Here is a 9,810-nt window from a genome sequence, read left to right as displayed (position 1 = left end):
TTACGGCTTATCCTAGGCCTCATGAAGTCTAATCCATTGCTGTCACTTTGATATCCAAGTACCCGTGCCTCAAAGAGAATGATGGCAGTGGTTATGAGGGATGGTTGACCAGCATTAGGAATAGGTTCAGTAACTTCAGAGCAAAGCTCCGAGTGGCTGGTTGCAGTGAAGTCTATCAATAGCAAATCCAAGGGAGACGGTGACATGACATACACTCTGAAAAGGGCTAAACGTGGTGAAATTAACCATTGTCCTAACCATCCAAATGAACATGATGATGCTTCACTTGAGGAACAAAGAATGCTCTTGGTGGAAGCATCAAAGAAAGCCCGAGTAGATGACTAGCTTATCAGAGTGAAGATGGACCTGACATTCTCCCTCAGGAGAAGGGAGGTAGTTGAGGAGCAACCCATGGTGATGGTGATACAAAATCGATGGCCTGCTTTATTCTTTAAAGAACAGGTATGTTTTTTACAAAGCTGACAGTAATGTTTTTACTCTTGTCATTTAAACAGCTGTAGACTTTCATTTACATTGTAATATTGGGAGCAACACTATCGCTTTACTCACTGTTCTTCTGTACATGTTAACAGATTGTTGGAGTTTTTTCGCATCACCAACAAGAACTTACTGGGGACATTTAGAGCTGCAGTGGAGAAATACACTCCGAAACTCCTTCAGCTCTACCGTTCCTGGAAAGCATCCTTTGGAAAGGACCTAGAACACATCCTGATGAAGCTTGATGATGAGGTATGAGTTATAGTAGAGAAAATACCTCTGCTCACTGAGGTGAATCTTTCTTTGTCTGATATAAAGACATTTTTCCCCTGTCTTTTGTCTTTTTTGATAGACCTCTAATATTATCCGGCACCGCCAGGATGCTGCGTTCAGAGGACTTCCCATTTTTCTCCGCGAGGAACCTGGAAAACTTTTCAAGCAATGTCTTGTAAGTGTCAATTATCATAACAGAATAACCACTCATCATTCCAGAAATACATGGAGAAAAAAAGTAACATAGAAAGATGGGATGGAAGAAGATTGCCTCAGCTACTAGTGAATACACAGAGCACACAGTGAGGTGAAGCACACACTAACCCAGGAGCCTGCCTTGCTACAGTGGCGCTCGGGGAGCAGTGAGGTTAGGCGCCTTGCTCAAGGGCACTTCAGCCATGGATGTGGGCATGGGAGAGCAGTGCACAACCACTTCCTCAGTCCACATTTTTCCTACTAGGTCGGGATCGAACCTGCAAGCCTTCAATTACAAGCCCGAACCCCTAGCCAGCAGGCCACGGCTGCCCCATTACAATTACAAGATGAAGATGATGTGTGTGTTATGTGTGTTGTGTACTTGAAAATCATCTTTGAATGTTTTGTCATCTCTATTATAGGAAACCGATCCACATGATGTGGCCGTAAAGGGAGTGGCTGTGGGGGTGCTTTATGTCCTCGAGGACTGTGCTGTGGAAACCTCCTCTCCAAAGGTGCAAAACATTTCATTGATTGTGGAGGAATCTGTAGTTCTACAGGACATCGCTGATACTCCCACTGCCGTGGCATACCTTTTTGGCCTTTTATACGCACTCAACATTTCCTACCCAGAAGATCTCAAGTACACTTTTGATACTCTACAGAGCGTCTTTATGGAAATGGGACCTAAATGCACAAAGCGTGTCCGATCACTCAAGAACAAACTTGCATTTTGAAATACTGGAAAATGAGGCTAAGGGCAATTTCTGTATAGGCCAACAGTAATATGAATGTACTATTCTTATTGAGTAGCTCATGTTAACAGAATAGTTTGCACCTTCATGTGTGGTTGATTTCAATGTTTTGTTTTTTTTGCACAAATGCAAGAGACAGTTATGGCATTCTTAAGGATATCGTTAGGATATCTTTCAAGTTTTTTTTGTTTTTGGTGTATGGTGCTTACAGTACCATACCATATCCCAGATCTCTACTGCCTTGGCCTTCTCTTCTGTGTTGCTCCTTGGCAGCTCTAATGCTGATGGACTCTTCTAATCAAATGTTCAACAAACTTCCACACATCCCAAGAGGTGTGGTTACAGTTGCTCACTAACCATCATAATACATGCATAAGATTACCACAGACAAACATTTACATTAAACACACAATCACACGCACACAGCCTCAAAAAACACCAAACTTTATTTTGTATCATGATGCTCTAACGCTAATGTGGATGGGCTCTTCTAACTAAAATGTTTTTGAACTTTTTGCATTGCCCAAACAGTACTTCTGTCTAAGTTTCAGGTTTTTGTGAGATGTATTTGATGTCAAATTTTATGTGTATTAATAGTTTTTGTGTTGGCTGCATATTTACACTTAACAATTTAATTTTAATTTGACCTGTATAGGTCCATGTTTCTGAGCCCCAGCAGTTCTGGATTGTAAACCTCCTAAGTTGGTATCCTTTCTGTGGTTTCATTTTGGAGTGATATGGTATTTATAGTTTATTTCTTGTATGTTGGTTACAATGGTAACATTTACTTTCAACATGTTTTTATGTTCAGCCACTGTGAATTAGGGCTGTTAGGGCCATGTTCTGAGTGCCAGAACACGGTGACAATGTCTACTGTGACATTTATCTTAATTAAGAACATAAGAACATAAGAAATTTACAAACGAGAGGAGGCCATTCGGCCCATCAAGCTCGTTTGGGGAGAACTTAGCTAATAGCTCAGAGTTGTTAAAATCTTATCTAGCTCTGATTTAAAGGAACCCATGGTTTTAGCTTCCACTACAATAGCAGGAAGACTATTCCATACTCTGACTACACGCTGTGTAAAGAAGTGCTTCCTCAAATTTGTTTTAAAATGTTCTCCCACTAATTTCCACTTATGGCCACGAGTTCTAGTATTTAGACTAATATTGAAATAGTCATTTGGCTGAACAGCATCCAGACCCGTTAGAATCTTATAGACCTGAATCATATCCCCCCTTAGTCTCCTCTGCTCAAGGCTGAACAGATTCAGTTCCGCTAACCTCTCCTCGTAAGACATTCCTCTAAGACCAGGAATCATTCTCGTAGCTCTTCGTTGCACCTTTTCTAAGGCAGCAATGTCCTTCTTGAGGTATGGTGACCAAACTTGCACACAGTATTCTAGGTGTGGTCTTACCAAGGAATTGTATAAGTGTAACATCACCTCCCTTGACTTAAACTCCACACATCTAGAGATATAACCCAACATTCTGTTCGCCTTTTTTATTGCTTCCCCACATTGGCGAGAGTGGGACATGGAAGCATCAACATACATACCGAGATCTTTCTCGTAATCAGCTACCTTTATTTCAGTGGAACCCATAAAATATCTGTACTGTATATTTCTGCTCCCTGCATGGATTACCTTACATTTATCTGTGTTAAATTTCATCTGCCAAGTATCAGCCCATTCGCTAATTAAATCCAGATCCCGTTGAAGCCTCTCTGCTGCTAGATTAGTATCTGCTACCCCGCCCACCTTAGTGTCGTCTGCAAATTTAACCAGTTTACTGTATGTATTCGTGTCAATATCATTAATGTAAATTAGGAACAATAGTGGTCCTAAAATTGAACCCTGCGGTACCCCACTATAAACGGAGGCCCACTGTGACATAGTGCCTCTAATAACTACTCGCTGCTTCCTATCAGTTAGCCAGTTTTTGATCCAAGCAGCCACAGTTCCTAAAATTCCTGCAGCTTTAAGCTTTAACAAGAGCCGTTTGTGGGGGACAACATCAAAGGCTTTCTGGAAATCTAATGTTGTAAACATTTACGTATCCTTTCTGTGTTTATTTTTTATTAATTTTATTTTGAAGAGGTTTAATTGCATAGTGCCACTTATTTTTTGTTTTTAATCAGTAAAATACACCCTTGGTCACAGTGAAATAAAATACTTGAAATGTATGACATTGTATGTTATGGATTTATTTTAGTTTGTGAATTTAAAAATGATGTAGGCCAAAGGAAAAATAAGTGAGTTTCCAGTATAGTGGAAAGAGAATCAATATATTCTTGATAAACATTTTCTAGTGCTGTAAGCGAGGCTATTGACTGAGCAAACATATATTCATTGGTAGAACGAGGAATTTAAAGTGCTGCTCATCAACAGAACTAAATAATATTAGTAAGGACAACATTATTGTAGTTTTGGTAATCACATGGCTAAAGCGCTGTCCCTTATCAGAACTAAATAATATTAGTAAAGACAACAACGTTATTGTAATTGGGATAATTACATTGCTAATCGTTGGGAAAACATACAAATCTGAATGCAATGTGTTGCCTTGAATTTTTCAATATTAGCAATGAATTTTTTTTTTTACAGTGTACGTGCGAAAAAGATCGCGCAGTTATGAGCATGCTGTGTGCCGTTTCCTGCGTGAGCGAGACTGGTTGCTACAGCGCGAACTTTTAAACTATAAGTATAACCCAAATAAGTTATAATTAAGCAATCGGATAAATCTTGGCAAGCTTAGTCTCCTGATAATCTTCCAAATCCACGACGGATTAATCGCCTACGCCCCTGGAGTTTTTCCCCGCTAAACGTAAGTATATCACTACAGAGGGAGCCACGTCAAATAGCCGCGGCCGTGTGAATGGCGTGCGAATGGCGTACGGCTGCCCTATGGACGGCGTAGTCCCCCCTCCCTCTCAAGCCAGATAGGCGTGTCAAGATTTCACAGTAAACACGCCTATTTATTCATTTACCTGGTGCCACCACTAGATGGAGCTTCGTTCTCAAGAACATGTTAACACAAGCCAGCAATCTAGCTGCGCTGAGTTGCAATCACGTGATTTTAACCACCCACCCCCGCCGAACTGACGCTATCAAACTGCACTACAGAAATGAAGATCGCGGCTTAATGGACTATTCGCGGTAAGTGGTGTTTTATTTTATAAAATTTGTTTGGGGTAGTTTACAGGTTACTTCCCAGTTTAGTTTTTTATTGGCCGTTTCGAAAATCACTGGCAGCAACAGCAGCGGTCAGATGTGACTTTAGATAACTTAATGATCTGTTTACCAAGTCTGGAGTTAACATTACAGCTTACTGTCAGTGTCACAAACTAACAATACAATGTCACTCCTCTTTTCCTCAAAAAGACGCTAAAGCTTCGAAAATACTATTAATGTCCCTATTACAAAAACTGCACTACTCGAGAAACATACAGTAAATGTGTTTGTGCTCTCTGAAAATGCATTTATTTATTCTTTGGGTAAGAGTTAATCTGCAGGTTATTTCTGTGACTGGAATATAATGTGATGTAGTTCATGAGGGACAGAAGATAAGGATAGCTGTACAGGAGCTAGCGAGCTAAACGCTCATAACCAGGTTTATATTTTTCCCATTTTTTGCATGGTAGTTTTGCAACGCATACTGTACAGTACAGTGTATATACTGCTCATATACAGTATGAATGTTATATCGCTAAACTTATTTGTATAAAAAGCGCATTAAGTAAATTCTCAGTTATTTTAATGCAGACGATAATACAAACAGTCAGTGGCTACTGTTAACAAAGTTCAATGGTTAACATTAGCGCAGGCAGTTTATTTACATTCCAGATTTCCCAAAACAGTATTTTACACACTCTGTGTTACATAGGTTTATTAGTATATTTTCTTTTTTTATCTTAACTAGATATTCTGTAAAGCGTATTTACAGTATCTTTTTCTTCACTAAATTCTCCTGTTCTCTTTAAGCAGAGCTCCGCTATGGAGGCTTGGGTCAGACGGGTGACGGCTGGCCTTTTGGAGCTACTGGAGGAGCCTGAACAAGCTGTTGAGGGAGCTGGAATGACATCACAGTGCAACAGATCTAGAATGATGTTTGGTCAGATCTATATTCTGAACATAGAATTGCAAAACGTCTGACAGTTTGGCGGAAACAAAGACTTAAACTGTTGCATAGTTTTTTTAAAAATAATATTTTAGTATAAAAGAACCAGATAGAGACTAATCAGCAGATGGTGTTATCCGGGTATTTTAATGACCTTTAAGCAAAATGCAACATGTACTGTATTGTATGTTTTAGACAAATTACTGTTTTAACTCTGACTATTTTTGGAAGAATAAATTTTTAAGTCATGTTTGCGTGTTTTAATTGTTGGGGATTTTGTTGGGGTATTGAAAAAAAAAAACATTTACTTGAACCAACTACTTCAATGGGCAGAAAATGGGAGACATTCTTAAATTCAGTCTGTCTGAATCGTTATAAACGCCAAATTTGGGAATCATGTTTAACACTAGCATCCCTGAAAAAATCAAGCTCTCCTCACAAGGAACCCCCCCCCCCCTCACTCCCTACACAAGCTGCTCGCAGCCTCCTCAGCGCCGATCAACACTTATTGTTTTGCAAATGAAGCGAGTTTCACGGTTTCAACCTCGAGTGAGCACAAAGACGTTTTTCTAAGAGTGTGGTCTGAGGAATCATGAAATACAGGTTGTAATATATCGTACAGTAATTTGAAATACAGTTCAATCCCCATTTCTCGTGATTCGGCAATTGCGATTTCAGTTTTCCCACCGTCAGCCAAATATATTACGGCGCAAACAGTGTAGACAGTGTTTATTTTGCTGACCGTTACAAAACTGCCATGTCCACAAAACAGTGCATCTTTAATAAGCCATGTTTACAAACATAGCTATAGTGTACAGTACAGTATGTGCGCTGGTAGGGATTACATTTCTTCATCAGTTCATTTTCCACTGTGCCCCCCATTGTTTTTCACTATCATTCTCAGTACATTATGAAGTCCGGTGATTAATGTACTGCAGAAGTCTTGTGTGACTTTTGTCTCCCAAAAAGCCTCAATGGCATGAATGAGCTCTTCTTTTGTACCCGGCTTTGCCTCCTTTCGGATGAAGTCTTTCATCGAGTGCCAGACAAGCTCGATAGGGTTCAAATCCGGTGATTCTGGCGGAGTCTTCACCCAGTTGATTCCCTCTGCCGCAATGCATGATGCAGCAGCAGTGTGCTTTGGATCGTTATCCTGGAAGAAGCGATGATGCGGTCCAAAATATTTTCTTATATATGGTCCTGCAGCTGCTTTGATTATGGAATCTTCAAAAAACTGTCTGTCCATAATTCCTTCAAAAATTACAATAGGCCCTGCTCCATATCTTGAAATCATTCCCCAGACATGGACCTTCAATGGATGTTTAGGCCGTGGTTTGCAAGCCAAATGTCCCTTTTTTCGGAAACTCTGTCGGGCATAGTGCTCCAGAGCTACTGTTGTTTCGTCTGTAAACAACACATCACCCCATATCTCCCCCGACTCCATCCACTGAAGAGCTTGGTTTAGCCGTGCCTCCTTACTGCGGTCTCATCATTGGGGTGAAACGAGTCATTCCAAACGTCCACCCAAGTTTTCTACGAGCTCGGCGAACACTGGTGATACTCAGATGAACGCCGAAGTCTTTGAAAACTTTCTGCTGCACTTGCCGGGCGGTCATCTCATCATTAGCCAGGGTCATGTCGTCAATAGCCTTCAGGATATTGCTACAGAAATCAGAGATAACCATTAGACAAAAACAAACATAACTTGTTCTATGAATAACAGTATCACACACTTGTTCAGTATTTGCTCATTCTTTTTATTACTTACTGGTGTAGTGTCTTTGGATAAGAACGTCGAGGATGTCTCTCCTTGTAGTGATATCGCACAACATGAAGCGAAACCTTAATCTCCAATCCTGCAAATTCTGCTGTGCTGATTTTCCACAGGCCCGCATTTGTCGAATTTGTTGTGAGCACAGTTGAGTGATGTGCGGCATCTTCACAACACAATACAGTCGTTAAAAGGTGAATAATCGCAGTGGTTGATCTGCGCTTAATTTAATAGCGCACAAATGGGCGCATCTCATTCTGGTTGGCTAAAATATTTACAGGTTGCTAACCAATTGGATTCTGCTGTATTTGGTCAGTATCGCAATCCAGGTAACAAATAAATAGCGCTCAAGTTTTTTGAGAGAATTACATCGACTCCATAATTCTGACAAGAATGGAAGCGGCGACATTCTACAAGACACAGAGACCACAACGTGTTTCAGCTATGGTAAGCAAGTTGTTCCCTTTTTTTGGGTGTGAGTTGAGATACTGTATGTTACCGTAAGCCCTAATATTGTGTACAGTATTATGCTTTGGTGTCATAATGTGACTGATTCATGTTTCTCTGGACACAGATGCCGTCCTCAGCAACCAAAAAGGTAAAGCAGAGGACACCTGCAACTCCCACCACGAGAGGAAAAGTAAGAATGGTGAAAAAGAGAGCGGTAAGTTGAATTAATGTACTGCATATTACAGTATATTAAAATACATTATGAAATATATAATGGGTGTGAGTTCAGATATGTTAAGCTCTAATATTGTGTACAGTATTATGCTTTGGTTTCATAATGTATAAAATATAATTCAGAAAATATTAAATATTTTTGAATAGCATAATTAAATAATATCTTTTTTTGCAGGCTAGCGTTCTCTCGTCGCCGCTAGTTCACTTGGGATCACCAAAGAATCCACTAGTTGCTGAGATCGGGGACCTCCGAAGTCGACTGGCAAAAATCGAACGACGGCTGGCCCAACCCGAGGTAGTGGGACCGTGTGAGGGGTGTGCGGCCCTAAAGACGCAGCTGGAGGATGTGACCCAGAGACTGGAACAGCTGGAAAAAGACAGAACCTCCATTCCTCCAATGCGGCGGCAGCTCACCTCTCCCTCCCCACACTCCTCTTGTGGACGTCGCCTATTTGGGTCTCCGGACTCTGACCAGGGCAACGCTGAACTGAGCATGTCACCATTGTTTTTAACCTCCACCCCAGCCCGCCATCTCAGCCTTAACCTGAAGAAAGGCACGCAGCTTCCAGATGTGCCTCTCAGGCCTCTGACTGCTGAAAGGGAGGAGACATTTTATAAAGAGTGTCTCCAGCGAGGAGAGCGTCGCCCAGATACATATGCGGCCAGTGTGTTTTTGGCGCTCTGCCCATTTGAAGCCTACCAGAGTTGGGCAAAGCAGGTAAACTGGGGTGGGACAAACGGCAACGCCAAATTGCCCAACAATTTAAAAGACAAGGTGCAGGAGACTGTCATGCGGAGATTTCCGGATCTCACAGCGGACCACTGGTTCCGGATCAGAAATAAGATCAACGAACGACTGAGAAGTCCACGTAAAGTTGACCCTGAACAGTCACGGGCTGGCTATACTAGGACTTGATGTTTGTTTTCATTTTCATTGTTTTCATTTCATTTCAGTGTAGCTATATTTTTTGAATAAAACTTCATTTTTCATACAGCGTTGGCTTAATTTGTGATTGAGACAAATGGGTTTAATTGAAATAATTTATATTGGTAGGAGTAAATCAGGCTCTAGCAACCTTGGACAAATAAACCATGTTTAACACTAGCATCCCTGAAAAAAATCAAGCTCCCTCACAAGGAGCCCCTGCCTCTCACTCCCCACACAAGCTGCTCGCAGCCTCGTCAGCGCCGATCAACACTTATTGTTTTGTAAATGAAGCGAGTTTCACGGTTTCAACCTCGAGTCAGCACAGAGACGTTTTTCTAACAGTGTGGTCTAAGGAATATCTTAATTTGAAATACAATTCAACCCCATCTCTTGTGATTCGGCAATTGCGATTTCAGTTTCCCATCAGCCAAATATATTACGCCGCAAAAAACTTACTTTCGCATGTGTGTTCATGTGTCTCCATATCACATTCATTCGATTATAATTCTAATTATAAATATTGTGTGGGGAGTGAGGGGTGGTCCACCAAAGGTTCCGAAAAATTTCGTAGACCTCAGGAATGCCAGT

The 9,810-nt window shown here is 41.0% G+C and overlaps 3 long non-coding RNA genes across 3 annotated transcripts; all 3 read left to right on the top strand.

The window, feature by feature from the left end:
- Positions 1 to 640: 640 nt before the first annotated feature.
- Positions 641 to 1,859, top strand: LOC140589036 (uncharacterized). Its single transcript, XR_011990224.1, has 3 exons — positions 641 to 750; positions 851 to 946; positions 1,389 to 1,859. It is a non-coding gene; the product is annotated as an uncharacterized lncRNA (long non-coding RNA).
- A 2,713-nt stretch (positions 1,860 to 4,572) lies between these two features.
- LOC140589035 (uncharacterized) lies at positions 4,573 to 6,088 on the top strand. Its single transcript, XR_011990223.1, has 2 exons — positions 4,573 to 4,878; positions 5,707 to 6,088. It is a non-coding gene; the product is annotated as an uncharacterized lncRNA (long non-coding RNA).
- A 1,766-nt stretch (positions 6,089 to 7,854) lies between these two features.
- Positions 7,855 to 8,496, top strand: LOC140589034 (uncharacterized). The gene is made up of 3 exons (XR_011990222.1): positions 7,855 to 8,057; positions 8,185 to 8,274; positions 8,470 to 8,496. It is a non-coding gene; the product is annotated as an uncharacterized lncRNA (long non-coding RNA).
- Positions 8,497 to 9,810: the final 1,314 nt, after the last annotated feature.

The sequence above is a fragment of the Paramormyrops kingsleyae genome, chromosome 4 (assembly GCF_048594095.1).
Source record: "Paramormyrops kingsleyae isolate MSU_618 chromosome 4, PKINGS_0.4, whole genome shotgun sequence".
Lineage (NCBI taxonomy): Eukaryota > Metazoa > Chordata > Actinopteri > Osteoglossiformes > Mormyridae > Paramormyrops > Paramormyrops kingsleyae.
The sequence above is the reverse complement of the archived record's forward strand: the minus strand, read 5'-3'. Positions and strand labels throughout refer to the sequence as shown.